The following is a 22,254-nucleotide window of genomic DNA, read 5'->3' as shown; positions in this document are numbered from 1 at the left end:
GGTATCAGTGAAGAAGATGTGTAAAAATCTAATTTTTGGGCCAAATAGTTTTTGTGGAATCGAATGATAAGAGCGTCAAAGCAGTCGGAACACCATGTGTCTGCACAGGCGAGCAGTGCAGTGACAAAATCGCGCACAGCGCGGAATGCAGGGAGCATGTCTTTGTAGCAGCGAAAGGGTTAATGCGGCCGTGGTAACTTTACTTCATGAACTGCGCGCTCCCCCCTACAGGTAAGCTTGCGAACTATGCTATACTATGGCGCTGCTTTTATTGGCGCGTGCGTCATGTGCAACTGGCAACGCAGAAATCTCCCGCGTCTGGACGGCATGCGCGAGCCGCCAAGATAAAAGAATTGAACTATGGCGGCCGAGAGGGCGTTGGCGGCACGTTTACTGCGAGTCAGTTGTTGACCTCTATCGATCTTCTCACAACTTCTTTGCCCCCTGGTGTGCTGGCGCCACCTTACACTAGCAAGTTTTTGGTACCGACAGACCTGTGATACTACTTTGTTCTACAAAATCCTCATACAGCTCCATGCTTGATGGTTTTGAGGGTATATTCCTATCTTTATAGAGCCTTTCCTCTCATCACGATATTTTACGTTATAAGACGATGTCGTCCTCTCTGACCACTTTGAGCAAGATAATGGTGTTCCTCGAAGTAGGATTTTAAGTGTGTTTTTGCCATAGCCATTAATGGTATAATGTCGGCATCTCAACATCCTATCCACTGGTCTTTATTTGTTGATGACATCTCTGTCTTTTGTTCCTCCTCCATCCTTGCAACAGCAGCTCGTCAGTTACTACTGGCTGTTGGATGATTGGAGGAACATGTGGAGAACAGGTTGTTTTCATTTCTCAGCTGAGAAGACCCTTTATGTTCCTTTTCACCATTCACGTTAGATTTGAAAATTTTCTGAGCTGAGGATGGGAGACACTGTTTTTACTGTTAAACACACACTGGGATTTATAGGCCTCACATTTGACTCTAAACACTGAGGTGACAAATGGCGGTAGTTTGGTGTACAAAAGGTATAAAATGGCAGTACGTTTGCAGAGCTGTAATTTGTACTCAGGTGATTCATGTCAAAAGGTTTCCGATATGATTAATGCTGCACAACAGGAATGAACACACTTTGAATGCGGAGTAGTAGCTGGAACTAGATGCATGGGACATTCCATTTTGGAAATCGTTAGCGATTTCAATACCCCGAGATCCAGTGTCAAGGGTGTGCAAAGAATACCAAATTTCAGGCAGTACCTCTCACCACAGACAACGCAGTGGCCGACAGTCTCCACTTAACGACTGACAGCAGTGACATTTGCGTAGAGATATCATTGCTAATAAACAAGCAAAACTGCATGAAATAACCACAGAAATTAATGTGAGACGTCCGACGAACGTATCCATAATAAAGTGTGGCGAAATTTGCCGTTAATTAGCTATGGCAGCAAACGATTGAAGAGTGAGCTCTGCTAACGGCACAATATAGCCTGCACCACCTCTCATGGGCTGTTGATCATATCGGTTGGACCCAAAACGAAAGTAAAAACGTGGGCTGGTCAAGAGATTCCCGATTTCAGTTGGTAAGAGTGATAGTAGGGTCCGAGTGTGGCAAAGACCCCACGAAGCTATGGGTCCAAGTTGCCAACAAGACACTGTGCATGCTGGTGGTGGCTCCATTATGGTGTGGGCTGTGTTAATATGGAATCTGCTGTGTCCTCTGGTCAAACTGAACCCATCATATACTGGAAATGATTATGTTCGGTTACTTGGAATCCATTTGCAGCCATTCATTGACTTGATTTTCACAAACAACGATTGAACTTTTATGGATCATAATGCGCCATGTCACCTGGCCACAATTGCTCGCGATTGGTCTGAAGAACATTCTGGCCAGTTCGGGAATAATTTGGCCATCCTGATCGCCCGAGATGAATTCCATCAAACATTTATAGGACGTAATCGAAAGGTCAGTTTGTGCACTAAATCCTGCATTGGCAACACTTTCGCAGTTAGGAACGGCTATAGATGCAGCACAGCTCAGTATTTCTAGAGGGGACTTCCAAGGATCTGCTGAATTCATGCCACTTCGAGCTGCTGCTCCACGCCGAGCTAAAGGTCTTCCGTCACAATATTAGGAGGTATCCCATGACTTTCGTCACCTTAGTGTAGTTCTCTACTTTAGGGTCCTGAGTAGACGACCCGTAAAAGCATTAACTATTTTAAACTATCGTAGCAATATTTCATGAGGAGCAATTCTAACTAACCTGCTCCAGTTTTACAGGGCCCTTGTGGGATCTCGGTTTCATTATAGGTGCACGGTGTACGGATCCGCACGACCCTCTTTCTTAAAAATAAAGGACGTAGCACACCGTCAAGGAATTCGGGTGGGCACTGGGACCTTTAGAGCCAGCGCCATGTTCAAATGTATGTGAATTCCTAAGAGACCAAACCGCTGAGGTCATGGGTCCCTAAACTTACACAATACTTTAACTTACGCTAAGGACAACACACACGCCCTGTCCACTCCAAACACACACTAACCCTGACATTACTCTGTCACCAATGGTACGAGTTTTTCCTGATGGACAACAAGCGACGAGGCTCCATGGTATTCCTGCAAATGACTGTCTTTCAGAGATGGGTGTGGCTGGTTTTAAAGTTGTAATCTAAGGTTGCAGAAGATCACCATCTTGGCTCCTGCAGAGACCCTGAAACATGCATCGTTGTTTTACAGTTCACTGATGGTTCCAAACAAGGGGATTTCCTTGACTTTTCAGTAGTGTTCACCGATCGTGTCTTCAGCATTCGCCTACCTCGTGAATATACTCTACCAGCGAAAAAATGCTACTATCGGAGCACAAAAAATGTTAGTGTTTTCCTGCTCATTTAAAAGGCTGTTACGGAAATGTGAGGCACGACTCATTCTACCTTTCTCAGCCACTTTAAAAATTTTCGCCAAAAATTTTGCATATGGGAATATTCGCACCTTTGTAAACACGCAGCTCATCTCAAACTGTCACAAGCGCCTGTAACTGTGACTCACTCACGCCCACTAGTCCAACGCTGTAAGTTGGTTGGTTGGTTTGGGGGAAGAGACCAAACAGCGAGGTCATCAGTCTCATATGATTAGGGAAGGACGGTGGAGGAAGTCGGCCGTGCCCTTTCAGAGGAACCATCCCGGTATTTGCCTGGAGCCATTTAGGAAAATCACGGAAAACCTAAATCAGGATGGCTGGACGCGGGATTGAACCGTCGTCCTCCCGAATGCTAGTCCAGTGTGCTAACCACTGCGCAACCTCGCTCGGTAACGCTGTAAGTCTCTCACATTTATTTACCCCAGAGTTGCCCTTTCTCACTCGCTCTTGCAGTCCAATTCATTTTCATTATCTCTGTCAGTCTCTCTGCCATTGTCTCCTGTGTCACAGCCACAGTCTACCTCGTTCTGTCCTACTAGTACAGTATTCTCTCACTGTCACTGTGTCTCCCTTGATCTCTCTCACTGCTAATATTTCAATCCTATTACTGCTGTCTCTTCTCATTGTCACGATCTCTTACCTACTCGTTGTCTTTGTTATATACTCTGTCTCTCATTACCTCTGGCTTCACCCACTTCTGCTTTCTCTTCCTCCCCCCCCCCCCCCCCTTCTCCCGCGCCTTGCACTATCCGCCTTCACTCTTTCCGTAGCACTGTTTTGTCACAGTCAACTATGTTCCACTGCCGCTGTGTTCCTCTCTTTCTCTCACACTGCCAGTGTCTCTGTCGCTCTTGCTATAAGACAACCACTGTCTACTATCTTCCAGTGTTTATTAATTTTCCGTCTCCACGCCACTGCCGTTGTCTTCTTCTCTTTCAGCATAAAAAGCGCGAATTTATTCGCATAGCAAAATTATTGTGAAAATTTTAAAAGGTGCTGAGGAAGGAAGAGTGGGAGAGCTCCTACCCTACTTTTCCGTCAGAGTATTTTAAATAAACAAGAACATATTCGCGTTTCTCTGCTCCAATAGGAGCATTTTTCGACTGGTTCCCTTCTTTTCACTGCTGCAGCAGGGGATGTAACTCATACAAGAAGATACGTATTCGTCGGTAAAATTTAGCTAATTTATTTATACGAAATTGAAGTCACACTAAACTAATTTTACACCTCAGGCCGGATTTTACGTGCAAAAAGATTTTTCATGTGCTTCAGTACTACGAAATCGGGTTCCCAGGTGATAAGAGAGGCACTTACAGTATATTTTTCTGTGCTGTGTCACTTTATAATCTATGTTTTCACCTCACACCGAATTTTACATGTGTACTTTACGTGTATAAGTCGAGGAACTGTAAATCTCTTTATCTCGGGAACGGATAAGTATATAAGAAAATTTTCAAGGTTGTTCGGTATAGGATTCTTACGAATTCATCGTAAAAATTACGGCCGTTTTCTGTGCACAGCCGTCTCAGAATATGTTTCAGGGTTTTGGTAGTAAGAAAAAAAGTTTTTGGGTAGTTTCATGCCAACAGGTAAAGGGTTTTGAAAAAAGGGAGATGGCTTTTCTAGATAAATGCCTAGAGAATATCGTTAAAACTTAAGCAATTTGCTGTGGTTGTTTAGATTTCGCTTCATACCGGATTTTACCTGTAGAAGTAGCGTACCTTTGCACTTCTGCATCTTGGAAACGGTGAAAGTATAGTAAAAAAACTATTTTCGTGTGATCTTCCGTGAACTAACGGTGCTTCAATAATTCCCATTAAGCCCACCGGCATATCAAATGCAAAAGAAACCAACCAATTTGCTCGATTTGCGTAAGCAAGAGGAAGTGTGCAATATTCGTACATTGACGCTGTATTGCAGGATACTAACACTAAGACGATCCGTATGTTTGGTATACAAATGGTCACTAGCCCAAAAGATATCCAAAATACTTGACCCTATTTTCTTATCCCCAATAGAGACCGAGGTACAAGCACCGGAAAATCGCGTTTTTCTGAGCGGTGTTTGGGAACGTATTAGATACGCATGCAGTTGCATGCATACCGATTTACTGCAGAGCTCCAGACGAGATGTTTTCATGGAAAATTGTTCCTCGTCAGCTTCGATTCCCTTAGTGCAATAAAAATCATTACAGCACATGTACTCCGCAGAGAAATTGGTCCAATTTCTCTGACTGAAAAAAATCACACCTCCAAAAAGTAATTAATGTAGAGTAATGAAATTTCGGGAATACATTGTCTAGGTAATATATATAAGTGATTAACATTGCAAGATCACAGGTTAATATACAATCCATGGCAAATCTGGAAGGCTAGTACATTAACAACCAGTGTAATCACCAGAAGTTTGGATGTAAGCTAGCAAACGTGCATGTATTGTGTTGTACAGGTGCCGGATGTTAGTTTGTGGAATGGAGTTCCATTCCTGTTGCACTTGTTCGGTCAATAAAGGGGTGGTTAACACTGCTTGTGGATGACGTTGGAGTTGTCGTCCGATGATGTCACATATGTGGTCGATTGGGGATTAATATGGTGATCGAGCAGGCCAAGACAACATGTCAAAATTCTGTACAGCATGTTGGGTTACAACAGCGATTTGTGGGCAAGCGTTGTCCTGCTGGAAAACATCCCCTGGAATGCTGTTCATGAATAGCAGTACAACTGGTCGAATCGCCAGACTGACATGCAGTTTTGCAGTTAGGATGCGTGGGATAACCATGAGAGTGCTTCTCCTGTCATACCAAATCGCACCACAGACCATCACTACAGGTGTAATTCTAGTGTGTCTAGACACACGCTGTCATTGACACCGAGACAGAACAAGTTTTAATCAGCAAACAAAACAGACCTCCACTGTGCCCGAGCTCTTGTTTAACACCACTGAAGTCGCGAGAAGAAAGTCGTTTGAGGACAGTGGAACGCACATTACAGGGAGTCTGGCTCGCAGATCTTCTTGAAGTAACCGATTTGTAACAGTTCGTTGTGTCACCGTGTTGCCAACTACTACTCAAGTTGCTGCTGCAGATGAGTACAAAGCGCCAGAGAAATACTCCGAACACGATGCTCTTCCCTCTTGGTAATGCCATGTCGACGACCAGAGCCCGGAATTTTTAGGCCGTAACTTCTCGTGACCACCGTCGCCAGCAGATATGTAGAGTGACAACATTCCAGCCAAGTCTTTCTGCACTATCGCAGAATGAACATCCAGCTTCTCGTAGCACTATTACATTACGCCATTCAAACTCAGTGAGTTGCTAATAATGACGTCTTTGTCGCCATAAAGGCATACTTGGCTAACATCAATTCACAGCGTCAAGTCTCAAATTTCGCTAACGCTTCCGACCGTAACAGCGTGTGTTTAGAGCAAATCTTGTTTATAGCCTTGTAGTGGTTCCACCAGCACCACTCCTTTGCGAATGGTGTGAAATCTAAGAAGACATCATCTTTGAGATGTAGAAACACACCTACTAACCTCCGTTTCTATCGCACAACTCCTTCTGTGCTGCTTTTCGTCATTGTAATACATAACAATAATAACGTGGCAAACACGAAGGCTGGCAGTTGAAGCTATCGCATTGGGCGGACGGGCATTATAGGGCTGAAATGTAAATCCAGGATGGCTTGCCATGAAGGGCAACAGTACTGGGCGTAGAAAGTCGTTGATGTACAGCTGTGCGGTAAGGTTGTCACGGATGACAGCCAAAGAGGTCCGGCTATGAAAATAAGTGGGGCTCCAGACCATCACTCTTGGTTGTCGAGTTGTATGGTGAGAGACACTCAGGCTGGTATCCCACCGCTTTCTGGAGCGTCTCGTAACACGTCTTCACTGGTCGTCGGAGATCACTTTGAAGCGGAACTCATCACAGCAGATAATTCTACTCCAGTCAACGAGAATCCAGGCCGCAGACGTGTTTGGACAGGCTCCAGACAGCGGTGCGATACCAAACTGGCTCTCTCCCGCGATATGGCCGGAAGCAGTGATGGTCCGGGGTCCCATTTCTTTTCATAGCAGGACCCCTTTCGTTGTAATCCGCGGCACCCTTACATCACAGCGCTGCGTCGACGATATTCTACGCTCCGTTTTGTTGCATTCATGGCAAGCCACCCTGGGCTTATATTTCAGCAACATAATGCCCGCCGTCACGAGGCGAGAGATTCAATAGCTTGTGTTCGTGCTTGCCAAACCCTACCCCAGCCAGAAAGGTATTCGTACCCTCCCCAATTGAGAACGTTTGGAGCATTGTAGGCAGGGGCCTCAAACAAGCTCGTGATTTTGACGATCTAACGCTCTACTTGGACAGAATTTGACGTGTTGTCTTTCAGGACATCCAATAACTCTTTCCACCCATGCCAAGAGGAGGAACTGCTTGCGTAAGAGGCAGAGGTCGACCAACATGTTGTTGACTAGCTTAGTATATGAATCTCTTTCTCTTGAATAAATCATCCAATATTTCCGGAACTATAATCATTTGTTTATCTGTACATGCTCATCAGACATACCTATTTCCATCTCATTCTGGGATCGTTTTTCTTTTTTTGTCTTAGTGTGTGTTTCGGTTTTCTAGACGAGTGTTGTAATTTAAATAGTGTACAGACTTTCAGTAGACAGAGAGAAAGGACTGATAAGCTGAGTGCAGCAGCTAGCTGGGCGGTAGTGTTCACTGAACGTGGGTGGACATGCCGAGTTTTCAATGAAGGCAATACATTTCACTTGTTGGCATGAAATTTTGAGTGGGTGTTGTTGGCACTCCTTTTCCTTTATTAACATTGAACTGTACAAGGTATTTTTTTAGTTGTTTCGTTTATCGGTGTGATACTAAATGACTTGTTGGAGTTGGTTTACTGAACTGTTAGCGGCGATCACGTTCCAATCCAGTTGTCGGATCTCAAAATTCTTTTCAGAAAGTAGTTAAATAGCAAAAGGGTTTTCAGTTATTGACTTAGAAGTTGGGAGAAGTTTACCGCTGTCTCAAATGTCGAAGCGAAGCTGGTGACCCTTGTTTTGAATGATAGCGGAGCAGAGAATTAATCTGGGTCTGTCAATAAATTTTCCAGTACATCCACGGAGCTGTCAGTCGCATAATTTGTCGCACGCGTAGAAACCCATCAAGAGTTTCCAGATTTTCGCTGCCGCGAGTGGGTCTCGCGCGACAGCGCGGACACTCCGAAGAAAAACAAGATTAGGGTTTAACGTCCCCTTGACATCGAGGTCATTAGAGATGGTTCACAAGCTGGTAATAATTCTAGTGTGTGGAATCAACTCGGTCGTACCATTTCAAAGGACCTAGGAACTATTCCGGCATTTTCAAGGAGCGCTTTAGGGAAATCACGGTAAACCTAAATCAGGACAGGTCGCCTTGGATTTGAAACGTCGTCCGCCAGAACATGGCGCCAGTGTGCTAAAGGCTCGGAAGCTCTGACATATGGACGAAGGGAACGTTTAATGAACACCTTTCGATTGATAAAACTATTTCAACGCAGCTAAGAGGTGTTTATTTGGAAATAAGAGGTCGTTCATGAAATCTACGCAAGGTGCGGAGGACCATTCACTTAAATATTTAGCTCATTGTGACTGCAATGACCTACGCGGAAGGGAACGGGAAATTTAAAAGTAAGACGAAAGAAAAGAAAGGCAGTAGAGTGTTATCGCCGGAAATGCTCCTGAAAGCGGGCTCTAGCGCTGCGTAGGCGTAGGGCTTAGCGCTGTCAGGTAACGAGCTGGCCGCTACGTGCCGACACACGACACCGCCGCTGCTGCTCTATCTGCCGTCTGAATCGCGCACCGCCACAGTTATCGATTACGTACCTCGTGCCGCTGACATCGACCCTCACACGTCTGCTTATGCTCCCGAAAGCTCTTTCTCTACGGTGGGAACACGGCTACTCGAGCAGTATGACGCCACTTGTGATGAGTGCAACACGTAATCTGACGGGAGGGGACAGAGCAGTGAGATACGAGTCGTAATGGTGACTCCCGGACAGCCATTTCGAAACAGATTATCAGCGATTCTTCTACGCAAGTCTAGGCATCTGCTCTCAAAACGAAACTAATACCCCACTCAATCCTTAATCACCGGAACGAAAGGTTCCAAGCCACTGCAAAAAGGCGCAGGAAATTTCCGTTCTGTAAAGGAATATCTTACATGTACACCACCTTGTTGGCCTATATCTTTGAATTAAATCTGTTATAGAATTATAAAGAACTTGTATTATGATATTTCTGTAAAATGAATGTCTCCTCCGTAGGAATCAATATTGGTTTCGTAAACAGAGATACAGCAAAAATATGGTTACAAATAGACACTGACGTCAGTGTGATGTATTATCCTAGATAGCATGCGTTGGACATATAAAATTTCCGATTGAGTGCAGATCCAAATGGGCTCAGTTTTCACTTATTGCCTTCCCTACAAGAAATAATGTCCTGGGTCAGCACATGACACGGTACAGCTTATTATACACTCGTAACTGTTACAGGAGCTGTGCCCCGTATTGCTCCCGAATTTGGATGCAGTACTGCACTAATCTATGCAGGAATTCATTCAGAGGCCGGTCGATTAACTCTTAGAGCTTGACATAACTGTAAAACTGCTATTCAAGTTCTCCAACCATATCAACAAAGGTGCTCTACAATTCACTTCTGAGATTTTCCCTGACAGAAATTGTGACCAGGGGATCTTGGAGGCCAAGATGTAGGGCATGCTCGGCCTATCCATCTTCTACCGTATTCACGCGACGGGTATCATCTTATATCATCAACAGACTGTGTGGGTACTCATAGTGTATCTACGACATTCCCCAGCTATGGATCGTGGGTGGTATTTAAGACGAATTAATTGAGAATTTTATCTTAAAGTTGACATTTCAAATACATTTTTACTGACCTGGACAATTTGACGCCAGTAGGGGCTGTTAACCACACATTCGCAATTTCCTCGCTAACCGCTCGTTTTGGGATCCATATTTACTGGATTAGTTTGGCTTTTTGAACTGAGGTCTAAAACAGTTACATTCAGGGTACTGGAACTTCAAAACCTTAGAAGAACTATGGGGTCATCGAGATCTGTTAGTGCAGAAGAAAGAGAACGTAGGCTAGTCTTATGTAGACGTGGGGAAGGTACCTACAAGGACAGGTTAAGTGAGCTTAAGAAGCGCAACTGGGGAAACTACTTACGGACCTACATTGGACTGGACATACGGGGACAACTGTGCTAGTTAAAAAATGACAGTGTGCTGTTAGCTTTGGTAATGTCAGCACTATGGGACTTAACATCTGGGGTCATCAGTCCATCAGTCCCCTAGAACTTAGAACTACCTAAACCGAACTAACCTAAGGACACCACACACATCTATGCCCTATGCAGGATTCGAATCTGCGACCGTAGAGGTAGCGCGGTTCCAGACTGAAGCGCCTAGAATCGCTCGGCCGCACCGGCCGGCGGTCAACACTACGAATGGAGCATGGATGTATGATTAAAGGATAGAGAGATTCAGCAGAGGATCTGTTGAAGACCCTTTAACCGAATGATACACTGACTGGGACACTTAATCCTAAGCAAAATAATAAATCTGTTCTTCCTTTCGCTCAAGGGGAGACAGTACGTGTTATACATTAAGTGAGGAAGTGCAATGCACTTGATCCTGATGGTTGCATCCAGAGGTTTTACACATGACGGCGCACTACGTAACACCTTTATTTGCAACACTGCTGGGCGATGCTCTTCCTGTGGGCAGAATCGGACAACAATAGAAAAGTGCGCATGCTGTAATTATTATTAAAAGGTAAGATAAGAATCCTGAGGAACCCAACAGCTAAAGACCTATCTGTTTGATGAATACACTTGCTTAGCTGCAGGAGCACTTCCTATTTGAAGGGCTAGTTTCTCACAGAGAGATCACTAACCATAGCCGGTGCCACAGGTGTATGTATAGACATGCAGTATTTTGGTATCCGAAATTCTACCACGTAATTTGATTTGTGTTTACAAATGTGCTGCAGAGTGGGAGTTGTTTACGTGTGCGTAAAGATGTTTTCTCATACTGTGGCTCAAAACCAGGTATCCATACTGGAAAAAGTAGGTTATCTTTCAATTTGTTTTAGTTATTTAAACTTATATTCACTGTGTTCCACTTTGTAGTCCAACACTGTAATCTTAGCAAGACCAGGATTAACCTAAATCTTTGGGAAAAATTGACGTAAACAGATGAAGCACCTGACGATGAGCGCCCGGGACTCTAAATGCATCTTGCATTGAAATAAAATCACTGTTGTGACTAAAGTCGGTTATTCTTTATTTTAGGAATACATAGTGTAAAATTTAAGTTGATAAACCAGAATAACTCGAAAAATAAGCTTCACATGAAAAAATGTGTAGAGTCCAAAGTTGATTATTTTCGAGGGGGACATCTGCTGGTGCTAAAATTAGCCCGCCACCCCAGCCCCCTGGGGGCTCCCATTTGAAATTTTAAAGTTGCCTTCCGCTCCACCCTCATGGGCCTGGGGGGGGGGGGCGGGCTAATTTTAGCACCAGCAGATGTCCCCCTCGAAAATAATCAACTTTGGATTCAACACATTTTTTCGTGTGAAGCTTATTTTTCGAGTTATTCTGGTTTGTCAACATAAAATTTTTACACTGTATATTAACTATTGCTGTGCATAAGACCACTTGTATTTTCTTAAAAGGACGCCTGTCATCCACAAGAAATCTTAAGATAACCTTGGATGGGCTCCAATTCTTCACATCAACACAACACGTTAAATGGGAGCGATTTTGGGTGGCCGGCCATTGTGGCCAAGCGGCTCTAGGCGCTTCAGTCCGGAACCGCGCTGCTGCTATGGTCGCAGCTTCGCATCCTGTCTCGGGCATGGATGTGTGTGATGTCCTTAGGTTAGTTAGGTTTCAGTAGTTCTAACAAGGGAACCTCCCCATCGCACCCCCTTCAGATTTAGTTATAAGTTGGCACAGTGGATAGGTCTTGATAAACTGAACACAGATCAATTGAGAAAACAGGAAGAAGTTGTGTGGAACTGTGAAAAAATAAGCAAAATATACAAACTGAGTAGTCCATGGACCACATAGGCAACATCATGGAGAACGTGATCTCAGGAGCGCCGTGGTCACGTGGGAGCGTGAGCAGCTGCCAAACGAAAGGTCCATGGTTCAAACCTTCCCTCGCGTGAAAATTTTACATTCTTTATTTTTGCATAGTTATTATCTGTCCGTTCGTTCATTGACGTCTCTGTTCACTGTAATAAGTTTAGTGTCTGTGTTTTGCGACCGCATCGCAAAACCGTGCGATTAGTAGACGAAAGGACGTGCCTCTCCAATGGGAACCGAAAACATTTGATCGCAAGGTCATAGGTCAACCGATTCCTCCACAGGAAAACACATCTGATATATTCTATACGACACTGGTGACGGCATGTGCGTCATATGACAGGAATATGTTGTCGACCCACCTAACTTGTACACTTGGCGAATGGGTAAAAAGATTCTTCTACCTTGCCCGATTTAGGTTTTCTTGTGGATGTGATAATCACTCCCAAAAAAGTGATGAAAACATAAGAGTTTGTCACATAAACTGAAAATAAAAAGTTGAACTTTTTCACTCGACGGAAGAAGTGAACCAAGGACCTTTCGCTCCGCAGCGGCTCACGTTACCACGAGACCACGGCGCTCCTGGGTTTCCAGGGTCCTTGATGTTGCATATCTTGCCATGAACTACTCAGTTTGTATATTTTGCTTATTTTTTCACAGTTCCACACAACTTCTTCCTGTTTTCTCAATTGATCTGTGTTCTGTTTTTCAAGGCCTATCCACTGTGCCAACTTATAACTAAATCTGAGGGGGGTGCGATGGGGAGGTTCCCTTGTAAGTCTAGGGGACTGATGACCTCAGATGTTAAGTCCCATACTGCTCAGAGCCATTTGAATCATTTGAATTTGCTTTTGGGTGAACCACGCTGCACAAAAGATACAGGACATTTCGCAGAAGGTAACACATACCTGTACAGTGAGTTATAAAAGTTATCTGCATGCCGTGGAAAACCACAGTACCATTTTCTCCTCAATAGCTGGCCCTGTGGCAAACGTGTGAGCTCACCAGCTGCGTTATCAGCGGTACAGTTCCATCCTGCGGCGTGCGCAGAGGAATGTGATCTCGCTATTGACAGGGCCTGCACTACCACTCCCATCGCGGGACTGTTTGCCATATTAAGGATCATTTCTGTGGATATCACGCCTAGATTCAAGACAGCATGCTAGTGGCTACGGATTGGGAACAAGGCTAAGATTCAGAAAATAATAGGGTCCAACATTGACACTAAGATGCAATTGAAGCATCGGAGATTGAATGAATGGCAACGTGACGGGGCCGCCTCAGATACGGGTCTTAGAGCGCGTGAAATTTTCACGACCATCATGGAATGAATGATGACGAAGTACATCATCCCCAGTAATGGAATGGCTCATTTTCTTAAGGGAAATTTCCCATATCCACAATATTTGCTTGGCATTAAGAGGTGCGTCACAAGCATATGTGACTGTGGTGTACAGGGCACCATGGAACATGTGGTCTTGCATTGCCTTACTTGTGCTGTTGATGATGATCCTGAAATGTGTGGAACATAACTTACTGCATGTATTTACTATGAACTCTGTAATCAGTATGTATGCTATCAACGCAAGAAATCTGAAGTATCCCGCTTAGCTATATTTTTATGTAAAATTATTAATAGAAAGTGGTATTTCAGTAATGTTATATTCTGGTTAGAATAGTATAATCCCCAATGGGCTCTACTACACTTCAGTACTTCCAAGTCACATTTGATAATACGGGTCTGATTTAGTAGTTAAAATGTATTTAGCGTTAAGTGTGGTGCGATTGGAGTCGTTCCAAGCCCCCAAGTACTCTGTAAGAGTATACAGGGTGATTTTTTCCGCCGTGTACAAACTCTAGGGAATGATCAATGACAGGATGTCGAACAAAAAACATCTAATGAACTTATGTCCGATAATGCATGCTTTCCGTGCTAGAGACCATTTATTCAACCCTACATTGTTAAAGAGGCTGCGATCTTATACACACTGTACCATGTATCTACAGTTACAGTCTGTGCTGAAAATGGTGTCCATGTGCCTCAAGGTATGCGTGTACGAGCCATAGCATGTTCTGTCTGACGCGCTCACATCGACCAGGCTGCATCCGAGCAGTGTCAAAGGCAGCATGAACACGCTGCTCCACTGTCTGCACATCTGGAATGGGCTCTGCGTACACGACACTCTTGAGGTGACACCATAACCAGAAATCGCACGGGTTAAAATCTGGTGAACGAGCAGGCCATGTAAATGAACCCCCATGTCCGATCCATCGATCAGGGAAGACACGATTGAGACGCTTACGGACGTTAACGGCGAAGTGGGCTGGAGCACCGTCATATAGGAGTCACATAATCCTTCGAATCATCAATGGCACTTCTTAAAGCAAAGTCACCCGCAAGAAACGCCGAAAATTCCGGCCTGTTAAGCGAAAAATATGGACGCCAGTTATCCGAGCCCACACATTCCGGCTGCACCGATGGTGATGATTCGCTGTCACCATACCATGAGGTTTCTGCATGCTATCTCACAGACGACTGTTATGGATTTTGATGATGCCACTCTGCATAAAGATGGCCTCATCTGTGAATAGCATGGACGAGAAAAACCCTTGAATTGAGGTCACCTGATGAAGAAACCTGTGACAAAACTGCTCCCGATGTGGCAAGTCTATCGCTGGTAAGCCCTGCGCACGCTGTAAGTGATAAGTTTAGTAACAATTGTCATGGAGAATGTTCCACACGATCGTGTGGCTTGCCCTGTATTAGCGGGCAAACTGCCTGGTACTGACACGCCGGTCACCTGACTCAGATAAACGGCGGACCACTGTTGCAAACATTGAATGCTGTGTTTGTTGTCGGCGGGAATAAGTCTCCTGATACGACCTTGCTGCCCGCCGCCCATTGCCGTTTCCGCAAATAAACACCATGTCGGCAGCTCTCGATTCGAATACGGAAACAATGTGTACAACGTGGTATCACATCCACAAGGCGAGTCTGCAAGAGAAGTGAATTGCTATAGCAGGAGAGGGCGCTAGGACATGACGTATGAGGAACAGTACCACCCTCTAGGAAGAAACCATGCATACTGTTATTTATTGAAAATGGTTGCCGGCTTGACAGCTGATCGATATCGGCTCGGCGTTTCCGTGTGGAAAAGTGGTATTTAACAGCTGGTATTTACACTCACAAGTGGCAGAAGTGATGTTTGACATAGTGCGCGATATTTGAAAGAGATACAAGGTTTAAACAAGGCGGTACGAATGATCAGAGTTTTGATGCGCAATCGGTCGCCGCTGGAATGTAGGTATCATTGCCCTCCCGCAGTGCTGAGCGCGAGCCGGCTCGTCTTACGTCACGCGGCGCGCATCCTCAGCCGAGCTGAGAGAGCAGCGTGCGGATTCTAGCGACCAGTGCTGCATCAGGCGCTCAAAGCTGCCCAGCCATCGCCGCCAGCTGCGGGCGACTCAGCACACGCCGACTACGGCGCTACATTGAGGCGTAGCTTATCAACAGCTGTTTGCAGGTATTCTCACTGCGTGCCCTATACGACTAAATACGCCAGCTGCCGCAATAGGTCACTGGAGATCCTGCGCCGTCTACAACGCGAACCTTTAGTGTTTTAAGATCGAAATCATGTCCACTGCTTTCGTACGTAAGAATTTGACTGTTAACCACTAAGAACTAGCTAGTGAGAGAGCTATTATTTATTTATGTGACTAAGAACTTAAATAATCAGTAAGCTCCGCGTCTGCGTTTATAAACGTGGACACTGGAGCAAACAAATTGGCGGAACCTGGAGGAGACGGCAAATTTTGCTGTTGGCGAGGGTCCATCCCCGGCGTGTAACCTTACGGTCACGTCGCTCGGACGAGATGGTTCTGAAACGTCGAGCAACAGAACAGCACGTGGACGCACTAATTCGTTAGAAGATCTAGTACCTGAAAGTGCCAGCTTTGGGGCCAGAATGGTGCAAGTAGTCGATGACATCTTGGGAGAATTGCCGGATAAGTTCGAAAGGAAAAAAGTTTCGATTACAATGGGAACATCTTTTAGAAGCAAGAGACGGACCTTGACAATGGGCAGGGCGAAATTATATGGCCAAAACGAAGAGCTTCGAATTTACAACCACAGACTGCGGAGGGACCTAGCAGTACCGAACGACCCTGACGCTCTCAAAAAAATAAGACGTCTGCAAAATGAAATTGCTGAACTGAAGTCAGAAAACGAAAGACTAAGAAATGAGTGCAAAACTACTCCCATGTCATTCGACGCAGTAGTTGCATCAGATCAAAAGGTAAAGCGAAAGAATAAGACAGAAGGAAGTATCCAAAACGCAAAGGCAAAACAAACAAGTGTAATATTTTTCAAGTCAGAAATATGTAAATATGCCACAGTTGTTCGCGATACTACTACAAAAACCATAAATACGAGTCAGGACAAGAAAAAGATCAAGACGATCAGAACGACAGAAAATACGGTGATTCTGGAAAAAGAAACTTTGGCAGACAAAGAGAAGATTATTGAAAATACTGCAATGTGAAAAGACATTCGATGCGAAGAGCCACGGAAACTAAGGCCACTAATAACAGTAAGTCAGGTACCTACATCACTAACTGATGAAGAATTCCTTGACGATCTTTATGAAATAAAACTCAGAGAGCACATTACAAGAGTAGACTTTCACGAAGAAGCCAAAATTAGACTCAAGACAGGGCCTAGAGGCTAAAGAACAATGGTCAATGTACTTGAGGTTACACCAAGGGTCAGATTTTTGCTTTTACAAGGCGATAGATTGTACATACAGTTTCAACCATTACGCATTACAGACTCTGTGTCGTCATCAAACCAAACATTGTGATAAAGAGCCAGTTTGCGGAATATGTGCTAAACCAGGCCACAAAAAAATCCGAATGTCGTGCTGAAAAAGCTGTGGGCTGTTTCCCTTGCAAATTCCGAAATGGAACTTGGGATAATGCCTGTGGTCCAGAGTGTCCGAAATATAAAAAACTGTATAAAAGGCAGATAGAACGTACTGAATATAAAGTCTCCAATAATGTCTGCTAAGCAGTACAACAACGATAGGCATATAGACTCATCCCCCACAAATATCAACAGTAATTATCTAAAGTAAAATCCGAAAATAAGAAAAAAACACAAATACAAATACCCATCCACGCCAACAAGAGCCTGTCAGCGAGCAGCGGCATGGAGAAAATAGCTAGAGCTACTAGAAAATGACACGGAATTACCACAACTTCTTACATGTGAATTTATTAAGAGTAAACATTTATACACTGGAGAGCAGAAGAAACTGCTGCACCTGCCTAATGTCGTGTAGGGCTCCAGCGAGCACGTAGAAGTGCTGCAACACGACGTGGAATGGAATCGACTAATGTTGGAAGAAGTGCTGGATGGAACTGACACCATCAATCCTGCAAGGCTGTCCATAAATCCGTAAGAGTACGAGGGGGTGAAGATCTCTTCTGAACAGCACGTTGCAAGGCATCTCAGATATGCTCAATAATGTTCATGTTTGGGGAGTTTGGTGGCTAGCGGAAGTGTTTAAACTCAAAAGAGAGTTCCTGGAGCCACTCTGTACCAATTCTGGACGTGAAGGGTGTCGTATTGTCCTTCTGGAATTGCCCAAGTCTGTCGGGATGCACAATGGACACGAATGGATGCAGGTGATCAGACAAGATGCTTACGTACATTGCATTGTTAACAGAGAAACAAAAAGAAAAACGGCAAATGAAGGTACTGATGAACAAGACAACGAACATGCAAATGATCAATAACGAGCGCATGCAGACACAAATAGAGTCACAGGAGACAAAACAAGGGCAATGCAGGCATAAAATTAACAAACATCTCACCTAAACAAGACACAACACAGAATAAGACACCACAAGGAAAGAAAACACACAGAACTAAAAGAAACGGGCAAAAATGTAACGGACAACCTAAAAGAACAAACAGTAGGTTATATTAAAGTAGAGGATACATGCAACTTAGTGGAATAGAACACAGAAACATATTTCAAGCATCACTTAGACTAATAACGAGATTAAATCATGAAGGTGGGGCTATTATGTTACCCGACGACAGAGCAAACTGACCGAATAATCCTACGATCTGAAAATATGCCGACAGACAAAAAAGGGGTTTTACAAGTATTTGAACAGATATGTGCCAGGAGGAATGAAGGAATTAACTTCGACAAGGTGTAGAAAGACCTTGTAATGGTAAATGGACCAGTATTCTTTGACCACACGCAGAGCGGACCCAGATGTTTTGTATTAACTACACTGCTATAGTGATTTTCTTGCAGTTGAATTGTATGACAAGTGCCAAGATAGTTAAAGAACTTTCAAAGCATGTGGAAGAAATAGATGCTGATGTAGTGTGCCTCCAAGAACCATATTTAAAAAACTGAAGACCAAACTTCGTCCGAATAGGTCTTGGTAGGTCCCACGGTACCGACCGGCCGCCGTGTCATCCTCTCAGCCTATGGGCACTGGATGCGGATACGGAGGGGCATGGGGTCAGCACACCGCTCTCCCACCTGTTGACAGGTTTCGTGACCGGAGCCGCCATTTCTCAGTTAAGTAGCTTCTGAATTTGCCTCAGAAAGGCTGAGTGTATCCCGCTCGCCAACAGCGCTCGGCAGACCGGACGGTCACCCATCCAAGTGCTAGCCCACCCCGACAGGGCTTAACGTCGGTGATCTCACGGGAACCGGTGTTACCACTGCGCCAAGGCCGTTGGAAAGAGCCATCCTTACGTGACGCCAAAATACCTTACCTTCCAAAACAATGTATGACGGCAAACGAAAGACCGGACAGCAAGGCAATAATCATCATACGTAACATAAAAATCACAGCTACACTAATCACACAATTATGTTCTGAACCTATTGCAACAGCTGAGATAACACTAGGGGACGATACTTGGATTATCACCTCAGTATATATGCACAATACTCGTTTGACATAGAGCCCTTCGCAGACGGTATAAAAGACATAGCAAGATTTGCAACTGGATAACGACTAATGATTCTAGCAGACATGCAGGCAAGCTCAACTCTTTGGCACGCAGCTAGAACGGACTAAAAGGACACATAATGGTGGACGTAATAAACGAATAATATCTATTTGTTCTAAATAAATCTATTCAACTACCGACCTACTGCAATAAAATGGGAAGTAAAAGTAAAATAGACATCTCACTTGTAAACACTACGTCAATTACACATATTACAGACAGGAAAGCTTTAGACAACGTAACATAAAGCGACCACAACGCAATAGTAATAACACACGGAAACTAGTATCTCAAACATATACAACACACTACGGGAACTACTCGTCTTACACAAAACAGACTGGAATAAAATTAAACGGATAATTGAGAACCCACCTCTAAATTCAGTTCCAGGCAGTATCGATTACCGAGCAGATATCATAACAAATATTCTAGCACAAGTATGAAAGCAAGCAATTTCGAAAACACAAACCACACAAAACAAGTAGTGCCATGGTCGACCACATTAACAAGACTGACTAAAGAAAGACGTGACATCTGACGCTACTACCAAAAATCTAAAACAGCTCAGGAAAGAACCATTAGACTACGAGTACCACATTACTTAGACTGAAAACAACGATAAAAAAACGAACTGCAAGAGACCAGACGAAATCGTTGGGACAAATTTGTAAAGATAACCACACAAAACAACACCTAGGGTGTATCTTTTAAAGGTACAAACAGAGCGTTTAAGATCCCAACGGTACTGTCAACGGTTAGAAGACCGGATGGCACGTTCACAAAAGATTGGAACTGCTCTGCTCAATATCTTCTGAGTAAACTCTGTCCCGATGACGACTATAGACAAGACAGCCTGTGGCGAAACAAGCGCTGTATCATTTGAGAGATATAGGGGCGAGCGAGTGAATCGGGACTTATCCCAGTTCACTGCTCCTAGCGCCACCTCATCATAATGCACCTGTGCGTAGCATGCATAATCTAAGAATGAAATTAAAAATCAAAGTAGCGTTTCCGAACTTTGTCAACGTATGCTTTAGTGTATTAATGTTTAAATTGTTAAATCTCAGAATGATCATATGAATATGCTTCCCTAAATAGATCGTTTTTAGCGAAAAACAACTGGCACTAAATAAGAAAGCTAAGTAGCCAAAAATTGTTCAGAATGTGCATATGTGTGTCAAAATCAAATGTACCAGTATCAACTTGAACGATGCAATATTTTGGTCATAATAGGCGTTATTACGAAAAATTGAAGGCGTTAAATATTTGGTTTTGAAAGATGAAAGTTGGTATGAAGCTTAAGATTGATAAAAAAAAACACTAACGATTTGACCCCCTTAAGTTACTTCTAATAGTTCTCAAGTAACTGACTAAGAAATAATCTGGAACAAAAACTTCCGTATATGTAATAGATTAAGTATCAGTAATATTAATGATAGAAATTTCTGATAATAGCACTTGATTAAATTTATTAAATAGTGTGGATGTATAACAAGTTTCGAGATTTTGATGTAAATAACAATTAATACACTGCATCTTAAAGATATAGTTCAGAGGTTATGTTCTACTGACCGTTGCGTTCTAAAAATTTTAGGCGTCAAAATTTAACTGCAGTCGAGCTAAAACTTTTTCTGTAATTAAAGTTAACTTAAATCCATTCATATAAAAATTACGAAGATTGTAAATTGATTCATGACCGAGTTATTAAATAACACATGTCCGAGAAAGCGGTCACTTCAATACTGCTACTCGGAGATAGAACAGATGATGGCAGATGTTCCGTTTGGCCGCCAGCAGCGCCCATATACGCTTATAAATAAGGCCTGAGAGGCATTGACAGACCTCCAATCGGTTCGCGTCAGTCAAACGTCGACTTACGCGCTGCCTTGAATGACATCACAGCCAGGCAGCTGCTAAATGCATGCTTTAGGTACAAATAGGAAGTGAACTCACGAGGACTGTACACCGACCTGGATCGCTTATATTTCGCGGAAGTAACTGTTTGTGTGGCATCCGTAATGTTAACAAAACCGAGTGGCGAGAAATTAACTTTGATGATTAGAAGTCGGGACATTTAACTGTTTTAAATGGAACTTACTATAGAGGTCGCCTCTGAACTGCTACTAGTGCTGTTTATGATAGGGACAGTATTATTGTTATTATCAGGAATATTATTACGTTTTGTGTGTAAAGCTACTAGTGCTGTTTATGATAGGGACAGTATTATTGTTATTATCAGGAATATTATTACGTTTTGTGTGTTAACTTTTTTTTAACATATGAGTCAGTTAGAACTCAAAACTTTCATTTATAATCATAGTTCCTGATCCCGATGAGTAAATAGAGAGTAGAAACATTTCTTTCAGTGAGCAAAAGAGGAATGTGGACTTGTAAACTGGAAATTATGGCCAGTATGTTTTCCATCGCTTTCTGCCTGACTGCAAACATAGTTTCCAGGCTTTTGTAAAAAATATGGCAAATATAATACAATGATTCTTACTATTATCAACCCACCTCCCTAGAAACCGACAACATACAAACTTACGTAGACAAATAAGTGAACCATATGAAAATAACGGAGTCACTGCCCCTTTTGCTGTTGAAGAAGTTGCCTTGGCAATCGGAAAATTAAAAAAATAGGAAGGCTCCTGGCCCGGGTGCCATCCTATCGGAAACGATGAAAAACGCTGCTCCACAAATTATAGCCTATCTAACAGACATACAAAACGACGAATTACTACAGGGAAGAATACCAACATTATGGAAATTTGCCAATGCAGTAATATCCATGAGCCAGCGTAGGATGTCCACAACGGTCCATTTGCGGTCCGATTTTCTGAGACATTGTCATCGAACCTCCATTGAATAAAATCAATGAGGATAACGGCACGAAAGGGGTGGTTCATCCGCTGACAACATATTGGTTGCAGTGTCAGCAAATTCAAAACTAAAATTAGAAACAAAGGCCACACAACTCCTAGAAATTATTAACAATTGGTTTACAAATAATACACTGTCTATAGCAGCTAACAAAACAGTGTACCTGTTATTGAAGGGGACTCTTAAGGGGAAGACTATAATAAAACTAAACAATTATTCAATTAAGAACAGGGAAGTAACTAGGTATCTA

This window comes from Schistocerca piceifrons, chromosome X (genome assembly GCF_021461385.2).
Source record: "Schistocerca piceifrons isolate TAMUIC-IGC-003096 chromosome X, iqSchPice1.1, whole genome shotgun sequence".
Classification (NCBI taxonomy): domain Eukaryota; kingdom Metazoa; phylum Arthropoda; class Insecta; order Orthoptera; family Acrididae; genus Schistocerca; species Schistocerca piceifrons.
The sequence above is the reverse complement of the archived record's forward strand: the minus strand, read 5'-3'. Positions refer to the sequence as shown.